Here is a 10,220-nt window from a genome sequence, read left to right as displayed (position 1 = left end):
AAAAACCTGAGAAATCCGTCCGTTTTCGTCATTTGTTATCGAATCGACTTAAAGCCAGATCGTCACATTGGCCGCTCTCCTCTCTGAAACGGTTGTACTTATCGTCTGCAATGCTATGTCGCGTGCTGCGCTATGCGGAGACACTAAAAGCACCACAGTAGAACACAGATGAAGCTTCTAAGTTGATGTAATAGCCAGTAAGAAGTAGTACAATTCAAGTTTTAGGTATCGATTATTGACTTTTTAGCTGGCTTGGACGCTTGGACATCAGCTAGGACCTTAAGATTCTGCATGAAAGGAGGACTAGCATCAGAGTTGCACGGGAGAATTTGAAAAGTGTTCATATGTAGTAAAAACCTGAGAAATCCGTCCGTTTACGTCATTTGTTATCGAATCGACTTAAGCCTGATTGTCACATTGGCCGCTCTTCTCTCTGAAACGGTTGTACTTATCGTCTGCAAAGCTGTGTCGCGTGCTGCGGTATGCGGAGAAACTAAAAGCACCATAGTAGAACACAGATGAAGCTTCTAAGTTGATGTAATAGCCAGTAAGAAGTAGTACAATTCACGTTTTAGGTACTGATTATTGACTTTTTAGCTGGCCTTGGAGCCTTGGACATGAGCTAGGACCTTAAGATTCTGCATGAAAGGAGGACTAACAGCCGAGTTGCACGGGAGAATGTGAAAAGTGTTCATATGTAGTAAAAACCTGAGAAGTCCGTCCGTTTTGGTCATTTGTTATCGAATCGACTTAAAGCCAAATCGTCACATTGGCCGCTCTTCTCTCTGAAACGGTTGTACTTATCGTCTGCAAAGCTATGTCGCGTGCTGCGGTATGCGGGGACACTAAAAGCACCATAGTAGAACACAGATGAAGCTTCTAAGTTGATGTAATAGCCAGTAAGAAGTAGTACACTTCAAGTTTAAGGTATCGATTATTGACTTCTTAGATGGATTTGGTGCCTTGGACATGAGCTAGGACCTTAAGATTCTGCATGAAAGGAGGACTAGCAGCCGAGTTGCACGGGGGAATGTGAAAAGTGTTCATATGTAGTAAAAACCTGAGAAATCCGTCCGTTTTCGTCATTTGTTATCGAATCGACTTAAAGCCAGATCGTCACATTGGCCGCTCTTCCCTCCGAAACGGTTGTACTTATCGTCTGCAAAGCTATGTCGCGTGCTGCGGTATGCGGAGACACTAAAAGCACCATAGTAGAACACATATGAAGCTTCTAAGAAGATGTAATAGCCAGTAAGAAGTAGTACAATTCAAGTTTTAGGTATCGATTATTGACTTTTTAGCTAGCTTTGGAGCCTTGGAGATGAGCTTGGACCATAAGATTCTGCATGAAAGGAGGAGTAGCAGCCGAATTGCACGGGAGAATGTGAAAAGTGTTCATATGTAGTACAAACTTGAGAAATCCGTCCGTTTTCGTCATTTGTTATCGAATCGACTTAAAGCCAAATCGTCACATTGGCCGCTCTTCTCTCGGAAACAGTTGTACTTATCGTCTTCAAGGCTATGTCGCGTGCTGCGGTATGCGGAGACACTAAAACCACCATAGTAGAACACAGATGAAGCTTCTAAGTTGATGTAATAGCCAGTAAGAAGTAGTACAATTCAAGTTTAAGGTATCGATTATTGACTTCTTAGATGGATTTTGTGCCTTGGACATGAGCTAGGACCTTAAGATTCTGCATGAAAAGAGGACTAGCAGCCGAGTTGCACGGGAGAATGTGAAAAGTGTTCATATGTAGTAAAAACCTGAGAAATCCGTCCGTTTTCGTCATTTGTTATCGACTCGCCAGATCGTCACATTGGCCGCTCTTCTCTCTGAAACGGTTGTACTTATCGTCTGCAAAGCTATGTCGCGTGCTGCGGTATGCGGAGACACTAAAAGCACCATAGTAGAACACAGATGAAGCTTCTATGATGATGTAATAGCCAGTAAGAAGTAGTACAATTCAAGTTTTAGGTATCGATTATTGACTTTTTAGCTAGCTTTGGTGCCTTGGGCATGAGCTGTTACCTTAAGATTCTGCATGAAAGGAGGACTAGCAGCCGAGTTGCACGGGAGAATGTGAAAAGTGTTCATATGTAGTAAAAACCTGAGAAATCCGTCCGTTTTCGTCATTTGTTATCGAATCGACTTAAAGCCAGATCGTCACATTGGCTGCTCTTCTCTCTGAAACGGTTGTACTTATCGTCTGCAAAGCTATGTCGCGTGATGCGGTATGCGGAGACACTAAAAGCACCATAGTAGAACACAGATGAAGCTTCTAAGTTGATGTAATAGCCAGTAAGAAGTAGTACACTTCAAGTTTTAGGTATCGATTATTGACTTTTTAGCTGGCTTTGGTGCCTTGGACATGAGCTAGGACCTTAAGATTCGGCATGAAAGGAGGACTAGCAGCCGAGTCTCACCGGAGAATGTGAAATGTGTTCATATGTAGTAAAAACCTGAGAAATCCGTCCGTTTTCGTCATTTGTTATCGAATCGACTTAAAGCCAGATCGTCACATTGGCCGCTCTTCTCTCTGAAACGGTTGTACTTATCGTCTGCAAAGCTATGTCGCGTGCTGCGGCATGCGGGGACACTAAAATCACCCTAGTGGAACACAGATGAAGCTTCTAAGTTGATGTAATAGCCAGTAAGAAGCAGTACAATTCAAGCTTTAGGTATCGATTATTGACTTTTTAGCTGGCTTTGATGCCTTGGACATGAGCTAGGACCTTAAGATTCTGCATGAAAGGAGGACTAGCAGCCGAGTTGCACGGGAGAATTTGGAAAGTGTTCATATGTAGTAAAAACCTGAGAAATCCGTCCGTTTTCGTCATTTGTTATCGAATCGACTTAAAGCCAGATTGTCACATTGGCCGCACTTCTCTCTGAAACGGTTGTACTTATCGTCTGCAATGCTATGTCGCGTCCTGCGCTATGCGGAGACACTAAAAGCACCATAGTAGAACACAGATGAAGCTTCTAAGTTGATGTAATAGCCAGTAAGAAGTAGTACAATTCAAGTTTTAGGTATCGTTTATTGACTTTTTAGCTGGCTTTGGTGTCTTGGACATGAGCTAGGACCTTAAGATTCTGCATGAAAGGAGGTCAAGCAGCCGAGTTGCACGGGAGAATGTGCAAAGTGTTCATATGTAGTAAAAACCTGAGAAATCCGTCCGTTTTCGTCATTTTTATCGAATCGACTTAAAGCGAAATCGTCACATTGGCCGCTATGCTCTCTGAAACGCTTGTATTTATCGTCTGCAAAACTATGTCGCGTACTGCGGTAGTCGGAGACACTAAAAGCACCATAGTAGAACACAGATGTAGCTTCTAAGATGATGTAATAGCCAGTAAGAAATAGTACAATTCAAGTTTTAGGAATCGGTTATTGACTTTTTACCCTTGTTTGTTGCCGTGGACATGAGCTAGGAACTTAAGATTTTACATGCAGGAGGACTAGCAGTCGAGTTGCACGGGACAATGTGTAAAGAGTTCATATGTAGTAAAAACCTGAGAAATCCGTTCGTTTTCGTCATTTGTTATCGAATCGACTTAAAGCCAGATCGTCACATTGGCCGCTCTTCTCTCTGAAACGGTTGTACTTATTGTCTGCAAAGCTATGTCGCGTGCTGCGGTATGCGGAAACACTAAAAGCACCATAGTAGAACACATATGAAGCTTCTAAGATGATGTAATAGCCAGTAAGAAGTAGGACAGTTCAAGTTTTAGGTATCGATTATTGACTTTTTAGCTGGCTTTGGTGCCTTTGAGATGAGGTAGGACCTTAAGATTCTGGATGAAAGGAGGAGTAGCAGCCGAGTTGCACGGGAGAATGTGAAAAGTGTTCATATGTAGTAAAAACCTGAGAAATCCGTCCGTTTTCGTCATTTGTTATCGAATCGACTTAAAGCCTGATTGTCACATTGGCCGCTCTTCTCTCTGAAACGGTTGTAATTATCGTCTTCAAAGCTATGTCGCGTGCTGCGGTATGCGGAGACACTAAAAGCACCATAGTAGAACACAGATGAAGCTTCTAAGTTGATGTAATAGCCAGTAAGAAGTAGTACAATTCAAGTTTAAGGTATCGATTATTGACTTCTTAGATGGATTTTGTGCCTTGGACATGAGCTAGGACCTTAAGATTCTGCATGAAAGGAGGACTAGCAGCCGAGTTGCACGGGAGAATGTGAAAAGTGTTCATATGTAGTAAAAACCTGAGAAATCCGTCCGTTTTCGTCATTTGTTATCGACTCGCCAGATCGTCACATTGGCTGCTCTTCTCTCTGAAAGGGTTGTACTTATCGTCTGCAAAGCTATGTCGCGTGATGAGGTATGCGGAGACACTAAAAGCACCATAGTAGAACACAGATGAAGCTTCTAAGTTGATGTAATAGCCAGTAAGAAGTAGTACACTTCAAGTTTTAGGTATCGATTATTGACTTTTTAGCTGGCTTTGGTGCCTTGGACATGAGGTAGGACCTTAAGATTCGGCATGAAAGGAGGACTAGCAGCCGAGTTGCACGGGAGAATGTGAAATGTGTTCATATCTAGTGAAAACCTGAGAAATCCGTCCGTTTTCGTCATTTGTTATCGAATCGACTTAAAGCCAGATCGTCACATTGGGCACTCTTCTCTCTGAAACGGTTGTACTTATCGTGTGCAGAGCTATGTCGCGTGCTGCGCTATGCAGAGACACTAAAAGCACCATAGTAGAACACAGATGACACTTCCAAGTTGATGTAATAGCCAGTAAGAAGTAGTACAATTCAAGTTTTAGTTACTGATTATTGACTTTTTAGCTGGCTTTGGTGCCTTGGACATGAGCTAGGACCTTAAGATTCTGCATGAAAAGAGGACTAGCAGCCGAGTTACACAGGAGAATGTGAAAAGTGTTTATATGTAGTAAAAACCTGAGAAATCCGTCCGTTTTCGTCATTTGTTATCGAATCGACTTAAAGCCAGATCGTCACATTGGCTGCTCCTCCCTCCGAAACGGTTGTACTTATCGTCTGCAAAGATATGTCGCATGCTGCGGTATGCGGAGACGCTAAAAGCACCATAGTAGAACACAGATGAAGCTTCTAAGTTGATGTAATAGCCAGTAAGATGTAGTACAATTCAAGTTTTAGCTACTGATTATTGACTTTTTAGCTGGCCTTGGAGCCTTGGACATGAGCTAGGACCTTAAGATTCTGCATGAAAGGAGGACTAGCAGCCGAGTTACACAGGAGAATGTGAAAAGTGTTTATATGTAGTAAAAACCTGAGAAATCCGTCCGTTTTCGTCATTTGTTATCGACTCGCCAGATCGTCACATTGGCCGCTCTTCTCTCTGAAACGATGGTACTTATCGTCTGCAAAGCTATGTCGCGTGCTGCGGTATACGGAGACACTAAAAGCACCATAGTAGAACACAGATGAAGCTTCTATGATGATGTAATAGCCAGTAAGAAGTAGTACAATTCAAGTTTTAGGTATCGATTATTGACTTTTTAGCTAGCTTTGGTGCCTTGGGCATGAGCTGTTACCTTAAGATTCTGCATGAAAGGAGGACTAGCAGCCGAGTTGCACGGGAGAATGTGAAAAGTGTTCATATGTAGTAAAAACCTGAGAAATCCGTCCGTTTTCGTCATTTGTTATCGAATCGACTTAAAGCCAGATCGTCACATTGGCTGCTCTTCTCTCTGAAACGGTTGTACTTATCGTCTGCAAAGCTATGTCGCGTGATGCGGTATGCGGAGACACTAAAAGCACCATAGTAGAACACAGATGAAGCTTCTAAGTTGATGTAATAGCCAGTAAGAAGTAGTACACTTCAAGTTTTAGGTATCGATTATTGACTTTTTAGCTGGCTTTGGTGCCTTGGACATGAGCTAGGACCTTAAGATTCGGCATGAAAGGAGGACTAGCAGCCGAGTCTCACCGGAGAATGTGAAATGTGTTCATATGTAGTAAAAACCTGAGAAATCCGTCCGTTTTCGTCATTTGTTATCGAATCGACTTAAAGCCAGATCGTCACATTGGCCGCTCTTCTCTCTGAAACGGTTGTACGTATCGTCTGCAAAGCTATGTCGCGTGCTGCGGCATGCGGGGACACTAAAATCACCCTAGTGGAACACAGATGAAGCTTCTAAGTTGATGTAATAGCCAGTAAGAAGCAGTACAATTCAAGTTTTAGGTATCGATTATTGACTTTTTAGCTGGCTTTGATGCCTTGGACATGAGCTAGGACCTTAAGATTCTGCATGAAAGGAGGACTAGCAGCCGAGTTGCACGGGAGAATTTGGAAAGTGTTCATATGTAGTAAAAACCTGAGAAATCCGTCCGTTTTCGTCATTTGTTATCGAATCGACTTAAAGCCAGATTGTCACATTGGCCGCACTTCTCTCTGAAACGGTTGTACTTATCGTCTGCAATGCTATGTCGCGTCCTGCGCTATGCGGAGACACTAAAAGCACCATAGTAGAACACAGATGAAGCTTCTAAGTTGATGTAATAGCCAGTAAGAAGTAGTACAATTCAAGTTTTAGGTATCGTTTATTGACTTTTTAGCTGGCTTTGGTGCCTTGGACATGAGCTAGGACCTTAAGATTCTGCATGAAAGGAGGTCAAGCAGCCGAGTTGCACGGGAGAATGTGAAAAGTGTTCATATGTAGTAAAAACCTGAGAAATCCGTCCGTTTTCGTCATTTTTATCGAATCGACTTAAAGCGAAATCGTCACATTGGCCGCTATGCTCTCTGAAACGCTTGTATTTATCGTCTGCAAAACTATGTCGCGTACTGCAGTATTCGGAGACACTAAAAGCACCATAGTAGAACACAGATGTAGCTTCTAAGATGATGTAATAGCCAGTAAGAAATAGTACAATTCAAGTTTTAGGAATCGGTTATTGACTTTTTACCCTTGTTTGTTGCCGTGGACATGAGCTAGGAACTTAAGATTTTACATGCAGGAGGACTAGCAGTCGAGTTGCACGGGACAATGTGTAAAGAGTTCATATGTAGTAAAAACCTGAGAAATCCGTTCGTTTTCGTCATTTGTTATCGAATCGACTTAAAGCCAGATCGTCACATTGGCCGCTCTTCTCTCTGAAACGGTTGTACTTATTGTCTGCAAAGCTATGTCGCGTGCTGCGGTATGCGGAAACACTAAAAGCACCATAGTAGAACACATATGAAGCTTCTAAGATGATGTAATAGCCAGTAAGAAGTAGGACAGTTCAAGTTTTAGGTATCGATTATTGACTTTTTAGCTGGCTTTGGTGCCTTTGAGATGTGGTAGGACCTTAAGATTCTGGATGAAAGGAGGAGTAGCAGCCGAGTTGCACGGGAGAATGTGAAAAGTGTTCATATGTAGTAAAAACCTGAGAAATCCGTCCGTTTTCGTCATTTTTATCGAATCGACTTAAAGCCTGATTGTCACATTGGCCGCTCTTCTCTCCGAAACGGTTGTAATTATCGTCTTCAAAGCTATGTCGCGTGCTGCGGTATGCGGAGACACTAAAAGCACCATAGTAGAACACAGATGAAGCTTCTAAGTTGATGTAATAGCCAGTAAGAAGTAGTACAATTCAAGTTTAAGGTATCGATTATTGACTTCTTAGATGGATTTTGTGCCTTGGACATGAGCTAGGACCTTCAGATTCTGCATGAAAGGAGGACTAGCAGCCGAGTTGCACGGGAGAATGTGAAAAGTGTTCATATGTAGTAAAAACCTGAGAAATCCGTCCGTTTTCGTCATTTGTTATCGACTCGCCAGATCGTCACATTGGCCGCTCTTCTCTCTGAAACGAAGGTACTTATCGTCTGCAAAGCTATGTCGCGTGCTGCGGTATGCGGAGACACTAAAAGCACCATAGTAGAACACAGATGAAGCTTCTATGATAATGTAATAGCCAGTAAGAAGTAGTACAATTCAAGTTTTAGGTATCGATTATTGACTTTTTAGCTAGCTTTGGTGCCTTGGGCATGAGCTAGGACCTTAAGATTCTGCATGAAAAGAGGACTAGCAGCCGAGTTACACAGGAGAATGTGAAAAGTGTTTATATGTAGTAAAAACCTGAGAAATCCGTCCGTTTTCGTCATTTGTTATCGAATCGACTTAAAGCCAGATCGTCACATTGGCTGCTCCTCCCTCCGAAACGGTTGTACTTATCGTCTGCAAAGATATGTCGCATGCTGCGGTATGCGGAGACGCTAAAAGCACCATAGTAGAACACAGATGAAGCTTCTAAGTTGATGTAATAGCCAGTAAGATGTAGTACAATTCAAGTTTTAGCTACTGATTATTGACTTTTTAGCTGGCCTTGGATCCTTGGACATGAGCTAGGACCTTAAGATTCTGCATGAAAGGAGGACTAGCAGCCGAGTTACACAGGAGAATGTGAAAAGTGTTTATATGTAGTAAAAACCTGAGAAATCCGTCCGTTTTCGTCATTTGTTATCGACTCGCCAGATCGTCACATTGGCCGCTCTTCTCTCTGAAACGATGGTACTTATCGTCTGCAAAGCTATGTCGCGTGCTGCGGTATGCGGAGACACTAAAAGCACCATAGTAGAACACAGATGAAGCTTCTATGATGATGTAATAGCCAGTAAGAAGTAGTACAATTCAAGTTTTAGGTATCGATTATTGACTTTTTAGCTTGCTTTGGTGCCTTGGGCATGAGCTGTTACCTTAAGATTCTGCATGAAAGGAGGACAAGCAGCCGAGTTGCACGGGAGAATGTGAAAAGTGTTCATATGTAGTAAAAACCTGAGAAATCCGTCCGTTTTCGTCATTTGTTATCGAATCGATTTAAAGCCAGATCGTCACATTGGCTGCTCTTCTCTCTGAAACGGTTGTACTTATCGTCTGCAAAGCTATGTCGCGTGATGCGGTATGCGGAGACACTAAAAGCACCATAGTAGAACACAGATGAAGCTTCTAAGTTGATGTAATAGCCAGTAAGAAGTAGTACACTTCAAGTTTTAGGTATCGATCATTGACTTTTTAGTTGGCTTTGGTGCCTTGGACATGAGCTAGGACCTTAAGATTCGGCATGAAAGGAGGACTAGCAGCCGAGTTGCACGGGAGAATGTGAAATGTGTTCATATGTAGTAAAAACCTGAGAAATCCGTCCGTTTTCGTCATTTGTTATCGAATCGACTTAAAGCCAGATCGTCACATTGGCCGCTCTTCTCTCTGAAACGGTTGTACTAATCGTCTGCAAAGCTATGTCGCGTGCTGCGGCATGCGGGGACACTAAAATCACCCTAGTGGAACACAGATGAAGCTTCTAAGTTGATGTAATAGCCAGTAAGAAGTAGTACAATTCAAGTTTTAGGTATCGATTATTGACTTTTTAGCTGGCTTTGATGCCTTGGACATGAGCTAGGACCTTAAGATTCTGCATGAAAGGAGGACTAGCAGCCGAGTTGCACGGGAGAATTTGGAAAGTGTTCATATGTAGTAAAAACCTGAGAAATCCGTCCGTTTTCGTCATTTGTTATCGAATCGACTTAAAGCCAGATTGTCACATTGGCCGCACTTCTCTCTGAAACGGTTGTACTTATCGTCTGCAATGCTATGTCGCGTCCTGCGCTATGCGGAGACACTAAAAGCACCATAGTAGAACACAGATGAAGCCTCTAAGTTGATGTAATAGCCAGTAAGAAGTAGTACAATTCAAGTTTTAGGTATCGTTTATTGACTTTTTAGCTGGCTTTGGTGCCCTGGACATGAGCTAGGACCTTAAGATTCTGCATGAAAGGAGGTCAAGCAGCCGAGTTGCACGGGAGAATGTGAAAAGTGTTCATATGTAGTAAAAACCTGAGAAATCCGTCCGTTTTCGTCATTTTTATCGAATCGACTTAAAGCGAAATCGTCACATTGGCCGCTATGCTCTCTGAAACGCTTGTATTTATCGTCTGCAAAACTATGTCGCGTACTGCGGTATTCGGAGACACTAAAAGCACCATAGTAGTACACAGATGTAGCTTCTAAGATGATGTAATAGCCAGTAAGAAATAGTACAATTCAAGTTTTAGGAATCGGTTATTGACTTTTTACCCTTGTTTGTTGCCGTGGACATGAGCTAGGAACTTAAGATTTTACATGCAGGAGGACTAGCAGTCGAGTTGCACGGGACAATGTGTAAAGAGTTCATATGTAGTAAAAACCTGAGAAATCCGTTCGTTTTCGTCATTTGTTATCGAATCGACTTAAAGCCAGATC

This window comes from Schistocerca gregaria, unplaced genomic scaffold, assembly GCF_023897955.1.
Source record: "Schistocerca gregaria isolate iqSchGreg1 unplaced genomic scaffold, iqSchGreg1.2 ptg000378l, whole genome shotgun sequence".
NCBI lineage: Eukaryota > Metazoa > Arthropoda > Insecta > Orthoptera > Acrididae > Schistocerca > Schistocerca gregaria.
Note: the sequence above shows the minus strand (reverse complement) of the source record.